This window comes from Pseudophryne corroboree, chromosome 10 (assembly GCF_028390025.1).
Source record: "Pseudophryne corroboree isolate aPseCor3 chromosome 10, aPseCor3.hap2, whole genome shotgun sequence".
Lineage (NCBI taxonomy): Eukaryota > Metazoa > Chordata > Amphibia > Anura > Myobatrachidae > Pseudophryne > Pseudophryne corroboree.
The window spans coordinates 72068462-72084264 of record NC_086453.1 but is presented as its reverse complement, the minus strand read 5'-3'; the positions used below and the strand labels follow the sequence as shown (position 1 = coordinate 72084264).

Genomic DNA, 15803 nt, shown 5'->3' with positions numbered 1-15803 from the left:
TGCGCGGTCGCGTCTCCGGAAGTGGGGCGGAAGTGACGCACCGTCAGAATACCGGAAGTGTGGCGGAAAAGCCGCCAGCGCTTCTGTTTAGGACTTTTTCTCGACCTCTCTTGCTCCAAATCTGTATTTAAACTATATATTATACATTGTACTGATATATAACATCTGATCATAATATACAAGAACTCTAATTACGAGATTATAGTCTGTTCTGCAACACCATGTGCAAACAACAGGAAGTGATGTCACAATTGCTATTAGATCAGTACTGGTATAAATAGAAGCCTGGTCCCACTCTGCCAACACCCCTTGATGAAGTCTGAATGACGAAACGCGTTGGCCAACCTGGCAGTGACCTTATACCCAGTTAAGCAATAATCTTCTTATCTATTTTTAACTGGTAATATATTTTATGTTTGTGTAAATTGTTTTTATCCCATTTTTTAAAGAGACCTGTTACTAGGAAAAAAAATGTATGTGAACCTTCTGTTTTATGTAAATAAATTGTTTTTTATATATTTATTTACTTCTAGTGTGAGTTTTTAAAGACACCGTTGGTCGCTATACCCCCCCCCCCTTTTTGTGCATATATATATATATATATATATATATATAGCAGTACGGTACAGTAGTCCACTGCTCTACCTCTGTGTCATCAAGTATACTACAAAAGTTCAGTAAAATGACCCAAAAATCAAAATTAAAAGCGTCTGATGAGAAGCGTAAACTTGCCAATATGCCATTTACGACACGGAGTGGCAAGGAACGGCTGAGGCCCTAGCCTATGTTCATGGCTAGTGGTTCAGATTCACATGAGGATGGAAGCACTCATCCTCTCGCTAGAAAACTGCAGTGCCACTCCTAGATGGGCCAGTTGTTTGTGCCGGCCACTTGGGTCGCTTATCTTAGTCACACAGCTACCTCATTGCACCTCTTTTTTTCTTTGCATCATGTGCTGTTTGGGGACTATTTTTTAAATCTGCCATCCTGTCTGACACTGCAGTGTCACTCCTAGATGGGCCAGGTGTTTGTGTCGCCCACTGGGGTCGCTTAGCTTAGCCATCCAGCGAGCTCGGTGCAAATTTTAGGACTAAAAATAATATTGTGAGGTGTGAGGTGTTCAAAATAGACTGGAAATGAGTGGAAATTATGGTTATTGAGGTTAATAATACTATGGGATCAAAATTAAGATCGATCGCCGTCTCCGAGAGTGGAGGACTGAAAGAGGGGCTAGTTTTAGGCCTAGTCCATGTGTGTATGCTCTCCCTGAGGACGTCGAGGAACCCATGCAAGTGGGTCTGTCCCGACTTTCCTCTGAAGAGAGAACCAGAAGGTTAAATTTAGGGCTCTGCTTATACTGTAGCGGCAAGGGACACGTTGCGCGCAGCTGCCCAAATAAGCAGGGAAATGCCCTGACCAAGTGAAAGTTGAGGGTGTTCACTTTGATCTTCAATTAGTCTCCTCACATGATTCCTTGTTAGTTCCTGCCGAAGTATCTTCAGGGAATCAGAGTTCTTTTGTTTCAGCATTTTTTGATAGCGGAGCTGCTGGAAACTTCATGGATCTTACTTGGGCTCAAACTCTAGGAAATCCTCAGCTCCAGTTTTGTAGACCTATTACCATGCGCGGTCTAGATGGTGGCCCTCTCTCTAAAAGCGTAATCACTCATCAGACTCTACCATTGCATTTGACGATGGGTGCGATGCATTCTGAAATAATAAAATTCTTTCTCACCCATTGTCCGGCCGTGCCTTTAGTCTTGGGTCACCCCTGGCTTGCCATCCATAATCCAACCATTGACTGGCATTCTGGGGAAATTTCATGGTGGGGTTCCAACTGCGCTAAGAGGTCTATTACTCGTCCGGTACGGGTCGCTGTTGTTGCTTCAGAACTCATTCCAGCAGTTTACCAGGACTATGCAGATGTCTTTTCCAAGGGAAATGTGGATATCCTTCCACCCCCATCGGTCTTATGACTGCGCCATTGACCTCATTCCTGGTGCTACTTTGCCTAAAGGGAGACTCTATGCATTGTCTGGCCCAGAGACTAAGGCCATGGATGACTATGTGCAGGAAAGTCTAAAAAAGGGGTTTATTAGGCCCTCGAAGTCCCCTTTGAGTGCGTGGTTCTTTTTTGTTGAAAAAAAAGACGGATCTCTTAGGCCGTGCATTTACTATCGGGCCCTGAATAAGATATCTGTCAAGAACACTTACCCATTACTTCTCATTTCTGTGTTGTTCGATCAACTCTGCACCGCGGTCATATTTTCTAAAATTGACCTTAGAGGAGCGTATAACCTCATCCGAATAAGATCTGGGGATGAGTGGAAGACGGCTTTTAGTACCCAGTCTGGACATTATGAATATCTTGTGATGCCATTTGGTCTGTCCAATGCTCCTGCGTTGTTTCAGGATCTTATAAACTATGTCCTCCACGACTTTCTGTGGAAATTCGTGGTAGTTTATTTGGATGACATCCTAATTTTTTCTGAGTCTCCGGAACAGCATTGTTTCCATGTTCGGCAAGTGCTTAAAAAATTGCGGGAGAATCAATTGTATGCTAAGTTGGAGAGATGTGATTTTCACATTACAGAGGTGTCCTTTTTAGAATATATTATTTCTACAGAATGTTTTTTTTATGGAGCCTAAAAAACTCCAGGCAGTCTTGAATTGGGCTCAACCCACCAACTTGAAGGCTATTTAGAGGTTTTTGGGTTTTGCTAATTATTATAGATGGTTTATTCATGCTTTCTCCGAGTTAGTTGCCCCTATTGTGGCTTTGACTAAAAAAGGGGGCTGATCCTTCTAAGTGGTCGCCTCAGGCCGAGCGTGCCTTCCAGGCTATGAAACAGGCCTTTGTCTCTGCTCCTGTCCTTAGACACCCCAAACCTGGTCTTCCTTTCATCGTGGAGGTAGATGCCTCTGAGGTTGGGATGGGAGCTGTTCTTTCTCAAGAAGACCCCAAGTCATTGATGCTTCATCTGTGTGCTTTCATGTCCAAAAAATTCTACTCCGCAGAGACCACCTATGATGCGGGTAACAAAGAATTGTTGGCAGTCAAGTGGGCTTTTGAGGAATGAGGCACTGGCTTGAGGGAGCAAAGCATACCGTCACTGTGTTTATGGATCGCAAGAATTTGCAGTACATTGAGTCAGCTAAGTGGCTTAATTCCTGGCAGGCTCGCTGGGTGCTGTTCTTTACTCGGTTCAATTTCATCATCCTCTACAGGCCCGGTTCTAAGAACATCAAGGCCGATGCCCTGTCATGCTGTTTTCTCCCTGTTCACGATAACCATTCTCCTGCCACTCCTATTATTCCAGCATCTTCTATCTGGACTGGCCTCACACAGGATTTAAACAAAATTAGTTCAGGTTTAGCAACAGGCTCCCAGTAACACTCCAGTTGGCCGTCTCTTTGTTCCAGAGTTCTTGAGAGGCAGTGTCCTTGCCGAGTTTCATGATAACAAAGTTGCTGGCCATCCTGGTGTTGCTAAAATGTTGGAGTTACTCTCTCGTTCGGTGTGGAGGCCTAATCTTTCAAAGGATGTTAGGGAGTTTGTTCTCTCTTGTCAAGATTGTGCTAGGCACAAGCTGATCCCTGTCTCTGCCCGTGGGGCAGCTCCTGCCTTTAGCGATTCCAGTCAGGCCATGGTCACACATTTCCAAGGATTTCGTGGTGGATCTTCCACTCTCTTCTGGTTTTCAGGTGATCTTGGTGGTGGTGGATCGATTTAGCAAGATGGCCCATGTCTTTGCTTTACCCCGATTGCCATCCGCTCAGGTTTGGCAGTCTTGTTCCATCGTCATATTTTCAGGTTCCATGGATTACCTGTTGATATTGTCTCGGACAAGGGACCACAGTTTATTGCCCCTTTCTGGAAGCTCTTTTGCGCATCGTTAAACATGAGACTCAGTTTAACCTCTGGATACCATCCACAGTCCAACGGGCAGACGGAGCGTGTGAACCAATCACTGAAGAAGCATCTGCGTCTTTATACTGCCAAGCTTCAGAACGATTGGTTGGACTATCTTCCCCTGGCCGAGTTTGCTTACAACAATGCCTGTCATTCATCCACCAAGGTGTCTCCGTTCTTTTTGGTCTTTGGCTTTCATCCTAGAGCTAATTCCTTTACTCCTAATTGTCCATCTTCTCCACTGGCCTTAACTTCCCGCCTCAAAGCTATTTGGAAGAAGGTACACCTTACTCTTAAGAAAGCTGCCATCCGGGAGAAATTCTTTTCAAATAGGATCCGACGTCCATGCACCTTTAAGGTGGGAGACAAGGTGTGGTTGTCAATCCGTAACATCAAACTCCGACAACATTTGGCTAAGTTGGGACCCAGATTCATCGGGCCGTTCTGTATTATCAAACAGGTCAATTCAGTGGCTTTTTGGCTGCAATTGCCGAGCTCGCTTAAAATTTCCAACACCTTCCATTGTTCTCTGCTTAAGTCCTATATTTTTTTCAGGAAATTCCCTCAGAAAGGTATCCAGGGTAGGCCTCCCATGGATGTTCAAGGCCAACAGGAATTCCTGGTAGAAAAGGTTTTGGATTCTAAGCGTTTCCGTGGTCAGCTTAATTTTCTGGTCCATTGGAAGAGCTACGGCCCAGAGGAGAGATTTTGGGTCCGGTACAAGGATTTGCATGCTCCTAAACTTAAAGAGATGTTTTTTCGGGAATTTCCTCTTAAACCTGGGTTTAGGGGTTCCTTAACCACTCCTCAAGGGGGAAGGGTACTGTCAGGGGCGGCAGTGCATCACATCGGCTCCCGGCTGTTGCTAGACAGTGGGACAGGTGCGCCACTTCCGCCCCCCGGCTGGTTGCTTGGCAACTAGGGATGCCATGCGGCCGCCCTGCACTGTGATCCCGGCTGTTGCTAAACAGCCGGGATGCTGTGAGCTGCGCGCACAGAGACAGGTGCGATGATCAGGGTCCAGGGGGGCTGGGCTACTGGATCTCCTCTCATTGGTCTGCAGGGCCTTTTTGTTGGAGTCAGGGCAGTGCATCCCCACCGGTGATAGCTTCCTGTGGAGCCTGTACCCTGTCTATGGAGTGTTCCTGCTTTCAGCCAGTTCGCTCCTGCATCCTGTATCCCGTTTTTGGGAGCCCGGTTCTGGGAATCGGCTCCAGCCTTCCAGTCTAGTGATCCTGAATCTTCAGTCTCGGGGTCCTGTTTGCTTCTACGTGCACCTTTCCCGGTATCATGAGTAGCGGCTCTGCCTCACATTACGGCTGAGGCTGTATTATCCTAATTCTCTTGTCACTGTGTTTTCAGTGGTGGTTCCGCCACTGTTGTCCTTGCCGAACTATGATGGATTCATATTCGGTATTTGGGCAGCATTATCTTTGTTACGGCTTTTCTTGGCGGCCGCGCCGCACATAAATTAGTTTATTGTTTTCTGTAGTTTCCGCCTTCGTAGTCCTGTCCGTCTTAGTTAGTTTTCCCCTTGTTCTCTCTCTGTCTTGGTTAACGACTTGTCACCTATTAAGACTGGGGGCATCAGCGTTCGGGCAGACCTAATCCGCCTGTTCAAACGCGGCTGCCGTGGGCACAAGAAACCATAGTCTCACAGGCGTTAATCGACCACTACGAAAGGACAACAGAGTCAGAGTTTTCTGTTAGGGGTAGCTGCAAATCTCAGTTTGTACCGCAGCATCACGTTTCTGTGTTCGGAGCTCATCTATCGCCACCCTATTTCTCAGGTTCCAAATACATAGACCATAACACTTGAGTAAAGTGCACCAACCAGTACAAACAATAGATAGATTATATATTTTTTATTTTCCAAATTTCAAACCTACAGCTTGGTTTAAACTGCGCAGATCACAGGGCTTATAGATGCACATGAACAAAGCGCCCTTGAGTAAAACATACCAACCAGTACAAGCAATAGATATATATATATTTTTAACTTGCAGCTCGGTTCAAACTACATGGATCATAGGGCTTATCGATGCACGTGAGCAAAGTGCACTAGGGTAAAGCACACCAACCAGTAAAAAAATAATAGATATATTACATATTTTTTATTTTTCTATTTTTAAACTTGCAGCTAGGTTCAAACTGCGCAGGTCACAAGGCTTATACAGTAGATGCATGTGAAAAAAGTGCACTTAAGTCAAGCAAACCAACCAGTACAAACTATAGCTATACATATATATATTTTTTCCTATTTTTAAACTTGCAGATTGCTTCAAAGTGCGCATATCACAGGTCTTATAAATGCATGTGAACGAAATGCACTTGAGTAAAGCGCAGCAACCAGTACAAATAATAGTTACATATACTTATTTTTTAAGAACCTTCAAGGACCTCATCTCCTCCCAGTCTTCGAACCCTCTGTGCTTCTTTGCAATTCTCAACTTCCTCCTCTGCCCACCCCATCTCCCTTCCTCACTTTCTGCTCTTGACTTTGCCACTCACTTCACATCCAAAATTTACTCCATACAGTAGATCAGGACATCACATCCCACCAAAGAATCAGCAACTAATCACCTCCTTTCCTTTACCACCCTCTCATTTCCTCTTACCAACTCTGACATCTCTCTCCCATGTATCTTTTGAGGAAGTCATGGCCCTCATCCATTCCTCATCCCCCAACTCGACCCTATCCTCTCCTGCCTCCTCTCTTACCTCTCTTTCTGCCTGCTCCCATTTTGCCCACCTCCTCAATCTCTCCCTCTTATCAGGCACTGTCTCCTCTGCCTTCAGGCATGCACTCATCTCCCCTATTCTTAAAAAATCTACCCTTGATCCACACACTCTCTCCAACTATCGACCCATCTCTCTCCTTACTTTTGCCTCCAAACTCCTTGAATGTATTGTCTAAAACCGCCTTACTGCCTTTCTTTCTTCCCACTCCCTGCTTGGCCCTTTTGAGTCTGGCTTCCATCCTCTCCACTCCACTGAAACTTCCCTCACAAAAGTCTGCAATCACCTCCTTTCTGCTAAGTACAAGGGTCACTACTCTTTCCTTATTCTTCTAGACCTCTCTGCTGCTATTGACACTGTTGGCCACCCTCTCCTCTGCAAATCTTTTACTCCCTTTGTCTGCGTGATACTGCCCTCTCATGGCTATCCTCCTACCTCTCTCACTTTTCCTTCTGTCTCCTCTCATGGCTCCATCTGTCCCCCAATTCCACTAACTGTAGGTGTCCCCCAAGGTTATGTTCTTGGTCCTCTCATGTTCTCTCTCCATACATCCTCTTTATGTGAACTCATTAGCTCTTTTCACTTACAATATCATCTCTATGCTGATAATACTCAAGCCTACCTTTCCTCCCCTGACCTCTACCCTGCTCTCCTCACTCGTGTATCCAACTGTCTCTCTGCTATCTCTTCTCGGATGTCCCAGCACTTTCTTAAACTTAAAATGTCTAAGACTGAGCTGATCATCTTCTAAGACTCTCGCACAACCTCAACTCTCAGAATTTAATTATCTATTGATGGGACTACTCTCTTTTCTAGCCTCCAAGTGTGCTGTCTTGGAGCAATCCTTGACTCCCCCCTTTCCTTCAAAAATATTTTCAGGATCCTGTCAGGAGTCCGCCGGTCACAATAGTGGCCCCTGAATCCTGCCCACTCACAATCCCGATGGTAGGCATGCCGACCAACAGGGAATATTGCCACTCATGGGTGTCCAAGACACACATAGCTGTGGCAACCGCTGCACTGAGCCCGCAGCATGGCGAGCACAGCTTAGCCGTGTTTTGCATGTTTTGCCAAATTTATCAAAATAGCAAAGATAAGTGGACACATTGTTTCCATCCAGTTTAGGCCAAAGGCTACAGTGAGCTGGCTGGTTACTAAGCATCAGAGAGCAGCACAAATACACGGCAGTTTACAGCAGATCTATGAAACATTGCCACGCATTAGTGGCAGAAGAGAAAAGTGGTGCAAGATGGAATTATATATTGGCCCTCCTACTTACCCTTAGTTGGACATTAGAAGGACATGCACAGTTTAACAAACCAAGCACTTCAACGACAGCGTCTGCCACTTTTGTAGCTGAAGAGCTTGGTTTGTTTTTGCCCCCCACAAAATAAGCTACCAATTTGCTTACGGCAACAGTTCTACAGTGGCAAGTTGTCTTAGTCATTGCCATGCTCACCCTCATTAGTGTGTACATCATCCTTACACAATATTAATTCATCCACGCTGGAATACCCCATTAAAGAATTCTCTGTACAGAGGGAGCAGAAATGGTAGAAGGCGACTTCTCTGCAAGTAACGTATCAGAATGGTAAGTCTAACACATAGCACTCAAGGACACACTTAGACTCTCCTCAGGGATTTGTGACATTTGTTTCTGAATGCACAATTTGTTCTACTGCCTTAGTTGTTTTCAGTTTTTTTTTATACCTCTTCTTGACTCTGAGTGTAAAGTTCTTGTATTGTCATGAGTGGTAGAAGAAGATGCCTCATTAACAGTTGGTGACAGTTTTAGAACCAGTACTCAGAAATAAAGGCCAAGGCCTGGGCCTCTCCTTGCCACTGCATGTGGTTAATGACATGTTGGCAATTTTATGTTTGTTTTCTGCACCAAACCTTCCCTTTACAAGAGGTATCTTTTTCTTTAACACTGTATATTAGGTTTTTAATTTTAGATATCCTGACTTAGACCCACTATGGCCTTGAGTATCGGTTTTAGTAGATGATGTTGCTGGACTAGCATCATCATCATGACTGGTGGCAGCAGCTGCTGCACTAGTATTTGGTTGCTCCTCTCTAAACTAATAGTTATCCATGTGTCAAGTCGCAGATCACTGCGTGGATCACAGGGCTTATAGATGCACATGAAAAAAATGCACTTGAGTAAAGCGCACCAACCAGTACAAACAACAGCTATATTACACACAGTATGTTTTATTTTTCTATTTTTAAACTAGCAGCTCAGTTCAAATGGCATGGATCACAGGGCTTTTAGATGCACATGAACAAAGCATGCTTGTGTAAAATGCACCACCCAGTACAAATAATAGATAGATTACTGTATATATTTTTTATTTTTTTATTTTTAAACTTACAGTTCAGTTCAAACTGCACAGATCACAGGGCTTATAAATGCACGTGAACAAAGTGCCCTTGAGTAAAGCATACCAACCAGTACAAGCAAAAGATAAATATATACATTTTTTAACTTGCAGCTCGGATCAAACTACATGGATCATAGGGATTATCGATACATGTGAACAAAGTGCACTAGGGTAAAGCGCACAAACCAGTACAAATAATAGATATATTACATATTTTTTAATTTTCTATTTTTAAACTTGCAGCTAGGTTCAAACTGCGCAGGTCACAAGGCTTATACAATAGATACATGTGAACACAATGCACTTAAGTAAAGCAAACCAACCCAACCAGTACAAACAATAGCTACACATATATATTTTTTATTTTTCTATTTTTAAACTTGCAGCTTGCTTCAAACTGCGCAGATCACAATGCTTATAAATGCACATGATCAAAGTGCACTTGAGTAAAGCGCTCCATCCAGTACAAATAATAGATAAATGTTCTTATTTTTAAGAACCTTCAAGGACCTCATCTCCTCCCAGTCTTCGAACCCTCTTTGCTTCTTTGCCACTCTCAAATCCCTCCTCTGCCCACCCCTACCTCATCTCCCCTTCTCACTTTCTGCTCTTGACTTTGCCACTTACTTCACATCCAAAATTTACTCCATACAGTACATCAGGACATCACATCCCACCAAAGAAACAGCAACTAGCCACCTCCTTTCCCCTACCACCCGTCCCATTTCCTCTTACCAACTCTGACATCTTTCTCCCATGTATCTTTTGAGGAAGTCATGGCCCTCAATTGTTCCTCACCCCCTCCATCTTCCCACTCGACCCTATCCCCTCCTGCCTCCTCTCTTACCTCTCTCTCTGCCTGCTCCCATCTTGCCCACCTCCTCAATCTTTCCCTCTTATCAGGCACTGTCTCCTCTGCCTTCAAGCATGCACTCATCTCCCCTGTTCTTAAAAAATCTACCCTTGATCCACACACTCTCTCCAACTATCGACCCATCTCTCTCCTTACTTTTGCCTCCAAACTCCTTGAGCGTATTGTCTAAAACCACCTTACTGCCTTTCTTTCTTCCCACTCCCTGCTTGGCTCTTTCAAGTCTGGCTTCCATCCTCTCCACTCCACTGAAACTGCCCTCACAAAAGCCTGCAATCACCTCCTTCCTGCTAAGTACAAGGGTCACTATGCTTTGCTTAATCTCCTTGACCTCTCTGCTGCTATTGACACTGTTGGCCACCCTCTCCTCTGGCAAATCTTTCACTACCTTGGTCTGCGTGATACTGCCCTCTCATGGCTATCCTCCTACCTCTCTCATTATTCCTTCTCTGTCTCTTCTCATGGCTCCACCTCCCCCCCACTTCCCCTAACTGTAGGTGTCCCCCAAGGTTATGTTCTTGGTCCTCTCCTTTTCTCTCTATACATCCTCTTTATGTGAACTCATTAGCTCTTTTGAATTACAATATCATTATGCTGATAATACTCAAGTCTACCTTTCGTCCCCTGACTTCTACCCTGCTCTCCTTACTCATGTATCCGACTGTCTCTCTGCTATCTCTTCTTGGATGTCCCAGCGCTTTCTTAAACTTAAAATGTCTAAGACTGAGCTGATCATCTTCCCACCCTCTTGCACAACCTCACCTCCCATAATTACATGATCTATTGATGGGACTACTCCCTTCTATAGCCCTCAAGTGTTCTGTCTTGGAGCAATCCTTGACTCCTCCCTTTCCTTCAAAAATATTTTCAGGATCCTGCCCTTTCTCACCCAGGAAGCCACTAAGACCTTTATCCACTCACTGGTCATCTCCAGACTGGACTACTGTAATCTCTTCCTGACTGGCATCCATAACACATACCTCTCTCCACTCCAATCTATCCTCAATGATGCTGCCTGGATCATCTTCCTCCATTTCAAGTTTCCTGAACTCACTTACAAAGCCCTCACCCACTCCTCTCCCAGTTACATCTCTGACCTTATCTCCCTTTACACTCCCGCCCGTCCTGTTCACTCTACTAATACACTCAGCCTCTCCTGCCTACTTATTACCTCCTCCCGCTCATACCTCATATATTTTGCATGTGCTGCTCCCTTTCTCTAGAATTCTCTACCTCTTCCTCCACCTCTCTACAAATCTTCAAATGAGGTCTCAAGACACACTTCTTTACCAATCCCAACCGTCTCTCATCCTTAGCCCTCTGATGGCCCACGCTAACTTTCTACCCCATCTGTGTCACCCGTGTCTGTGTGCCCCCCCCCTTTAGAATGTAAGATTTCACAAGCAGGACCCTCTTCCCTCATGTGGTTTTACATCTCTTTACTTAACCTATCTTTTTTTCAATGGTCCCTTTGACGGCACCAAATCTGTGCTGTTTACTGACGCCGCTATGTTTATATACCCTGCACTTGTTCAATATTGTATTGAATTGTAAGTCACTGTCTTCATGTTTTGCTTATTTGTTTACTCTGTAATTGGGCGCTGCGGATCCCATGTGGCGCCATAGAAATAAAGGATAAAAAATAAATAATAATAAACTTGTAGCTTGGTTCAAATTGCATTAATCACAGGGCTTATAGAAGCACGTGTACAAAGCGCACTTGAGTAAAGCACGACAAACAGTACAATTTACAGCAGAGTACAGTGCAGCATACAGCATCATGCCCCCTATACACACTGACTTTACAGCACAGCCCCTTATGAGACTCTAGACACAGCCCAATTATTATATATTACTTTATATATAGCAGAGTCAGGACACAGGACAGCATAAAGCAGAGTGCCTCCTATACACACTGGTTGTACAGCACAGCCTCTTGTGACACACTGGAGGACACAGCACATGTATTATATTTAGTGAACATCATACAATCCCCGTATTCTAGGTATTAGATTTGTGGTTCCTGTCCTGTGGTTTCCCCAGGTGATATATCTTAAAAATTAAGACAAATGTCACCCTCTAGGAGTAATAGTTTAGATAAGACAAAAAATGTGTAACTTAAAAAAAATTCTCAATAGATGTGCACATACCTTGTGCATATACACACAAAGCCTAGTAAAAAATTCTAGTCATTCCGGTGCCAGTAGAGTCAACTTTTCATCAGCAGTCCAAATGAATATGAAGTGGAATAAAGAAAAAAAATACATTGTGTAAATCCGGTAGCATAGTCTCGCCTTTTTGTGGGGAATGCTCCTAAGTTAAATTAATATGTAACTTTTATTATTGAATGCTGATTAAAAGCTATTAAGATACAAACCAAACATACTTATAAACAATAACACAATAGTGAGCTCAATTAAATTGTTTGAGTATTATAGCAAGCAAAATATAAATTATGATTATTTCAATAAGAATATCATCAGTACATCTTTACCGCAGTCACAAAAAAATCGGTAGTTTTGCTAAATATAACATAATATAACACAGCAAGTTGTTATGTGAGATACAACGTCTTCAGAACTCATAAACAGAGATAAGAGATTTGCAATGAGGATATAACATGTAATCAAGCAATGCCTTGCTGCTTCTGTGCTAGGTTATTGGGCAAAAGATTAACTAGATGTATCCAACAGGTACAGTAATACCATAATCAGCAAGTCTTTTCAAGGCCAACTCCTAATCATTAGAACTAATGCATGTAGTGTATATGTTGTACATATAAATATCGAGGATGTGGAAAATATAGATTGTAAGCCAATTGGGGCAATGGGGGTAATTCAGAGTTGATTGCAGCAGCAAATTTGTTAGCAGCTGGGCAAAACCATGTGCACTGCAGGGGGGGGGGGGGAGGGGGCAGATATAACATGTGCAGAGAGAGTTAGATTTGGGTGGGGTGTGTTCAAACTGAAATCTAAATTGCAGTGTAAAAATAAAGCAGCCAGTATTTACCCTGCACAGAAACAAAATAACTCACCCAAATCTAACTCTCTCTGCACATGTTATATCTGCCCCCCTGCAGTGCACATGGTTTTGCCCAACTGCTAACAAATTTGCTGCTGCGATCAACTATGAATTACCCCCAAAGTCTGTTGTGATTCAGTAATTATATTTTGAATACACTTTGGAAATAGTGTGTACTATATAAAGTACAATAACTGTTAATAAATCAGTGCAATTTTGTAATCCTGCTTGGCTCTAGTATAAAGTGCAATATGCCCAATTGGTCCTCAGGGGATTTCATCAGGAGTATCATCTACAAAAAAAGAGAAGAGACCCATAATTGCACAGTGTTTATCATTGTTACCTCACATCGCTGGGGTCATGAGATAAACTCCCTATTGGCAGATCCTATAGGTGTAGTTGGCAGCGATGTATTAAACATCCTAGTGATATTTGGTGGACCCCCTTCCTTCAAAGTAAAGCATTCGTTACCTTCAAACCCAGAAATAAAGACACGGAGACTTGAATTTTGGCAGAAAAATTGCTAGCTATTTATTTGACCCTAACCAATAGCAAACCTGTAATAGAAAATTTTATTAAGATGCCGATCCAGCCAGCATATGGTGGCAGAAAAAAGAACGGCTCTATTAACCTAAACTAACCGTAAAATACTAAAAATTCGAAACCATCCTAATTTTACTACAACTATCAAAAAACCGGTAATAGGTGACAACTCAACCCCCACAGTGACTACCCACCCTGATGGGTGCCCTGCCGCTGCCTTCCCGGACGGGTGGTCAAGCGGCCAATAAGTCGATGGAGGTGAGTGCACCTAAACCACACCAAACTGTAAAACACTACAGCTTACCATACAACTACAAACTGCCGTTCTTTTCCGCCAACAGCGAAAGACTCATCCCCAAAGTCTTCGCACCGCCACCATAACCTACCCTAACTCCTGCAAAACGAAACCCAGATCCTCCAGGAAAAACATCATCCCCTCATTGGATAGATGTACACCATCAGGCCGAAAAAGGTGACTGTCTCTGAACCGAATCCTAGGGTGGCGAACTACCTTGCCTCCGTGGGACAGTACCCACTTCGCCACCGCCCCATTCACCTTTTTTCTGGCCTCATCAATCTGGCGACCATCCGCCACACCCCTCCAACTCAACCTTGGCACCATCAAGGAGAAAACCAATACACAATTGGTCCATGCTGCGGCCACACTTGCCAGATCCTGTATCATGGCCCACCGCAGATCCAAGGATGTCCTCTTCCCCAGGTCGTTGCCACCTAGATGGACAACCAAACCCTAGGGACTCCATGCTTGCTGGCCTGAGTGCCTAGCCTACTCCTCAGCTCGCTCCACATCATCCCTCGCCAACCAAGCCATCTAACACCCTGAGCTCTAGGCAACGTCTGAGCCCCCTCCGAGGCCACAAACTTGGCAGCGCAGTATACATAAGAGTGGCCGACCACCCAAATAGCCAAATTGTCTTCAAACCAACCTGAAGAGGGGGAAAAAAGGGGGGTAAAATTGATTACTAATCAGTTTCCTTAATTGCATTCACCTGAAGGATCTGCCAAAGAGAAAAACTTTTAGTTCTCGATATTGCAGAAGTTACGGCCTAGCCGATCTGCACAATGCTTCTAGCCAATTTGAAGCGAACATAAACACACAATGGGGAAATTCAAATTAAATTAAAAAAAAAAATTAAACAGGGGGGGGGGGCGTATAAAATGGGAAACACATGTAATAACTCAGCTGGAGGTGAAAGCGTAAAAACCTGCTGAGGGACTTTGATTAGAACTGATCAGCCGAATTGTAGATTAGAATTCAGTCCGTCAAGTCAGGCAAAAATTCGCAAAAGAACTCCAGACCCCCGCTGCCGGCTCATGCCAGCAACGGCGAGTAGCTAATCCCTGAGTAGGATAAAAAAAGGGGTGACAAACAAACGCACAATACCATAACGCACTTAACTGTAACAACATGATTATACAAATGTAACTAACAAAACACCACGCGCAATCCGACCTCTCATGCAACGGGGCGAATATATCGTCTGTAACTTGACGACTTCCATCGCCCCACCGCCTGGATTTCAGTCCTGGACAAACCCGCCGCCGCAGCCGACGTCGCAGCGCCTATGCGAAAGGAATGCGTCCCGAACGCAGCGGGTGGGAGGCCCAAGCTCGCCAAACAGCGACCCAGCATCCAACGAAATTGGTATTTCATCACCGGCAGCCCGTCATAATGCAGCAGCCATGACCCCCTCCCAACTGGTCGCACCGCCACATATTGCACCGCCAACCCTACTGGGCAAACGCTCTCCTCAAGCGCCGGAACCAAAGTGACCCATCGACCTCTCCCCACTTGGTCCGTCTTAGAGCGCCGCAATCTGCATAGCAAGGACCTCTCACCCACCACCACGTCCCCGACCAGCATGCGCGAATCTGTTCTTTTAGAAGGCGCTACCAATTCCAAAACCCTAAAGGCCCCGTGGTAAGCCATTGAGAACGCCAAACTGAACAATAGCGACTCAAACCTGGACGACGCGACTCGCCCAACCGCCGCGATGACAGCCGGCAACAAAGCCGCATCAATGGGCCGCCTCCTGTCAGGTGGCGTCGGCGCGACTCGCGCCCATCCTTTCATCGCCTTCCGCAGAACCTCGCTTTTTGTCACGTCAGGGACGCCCCGAAGTTTGCTGAAAAACGAGACATCAGCCAAGTACCGGGATACCACCGCTCTGGACCTACCCGAAACATACAGCTGCCAAATAAAAGAAAGCATCATCCGATGCCTGCTCTTACCTTGTTGCTTACGTCCTTGAACAAACTCCTCCCACTCGCTCCAAGCTTGTCCGTAAGCCCTGAGCGTGGCTGGTGCGACT

The 15803-nt window shown here is 44.7% G+C and overlaps 1 protein-coding gene across 3 annotated transcripts in view; it reads left to right on the top strand.

Annotated features, from left to right (window-relative positions):
- Positions 1-15803, top strand: part of LOC134966037 (ly6/PLAUR domain-containing protein 5-like) — a 206270-nt gene that overhangs the window by 106829 nt on the left and 83638 nt on the right. The gene's annotated exons all lie outside the window — the stretch shown is intronic.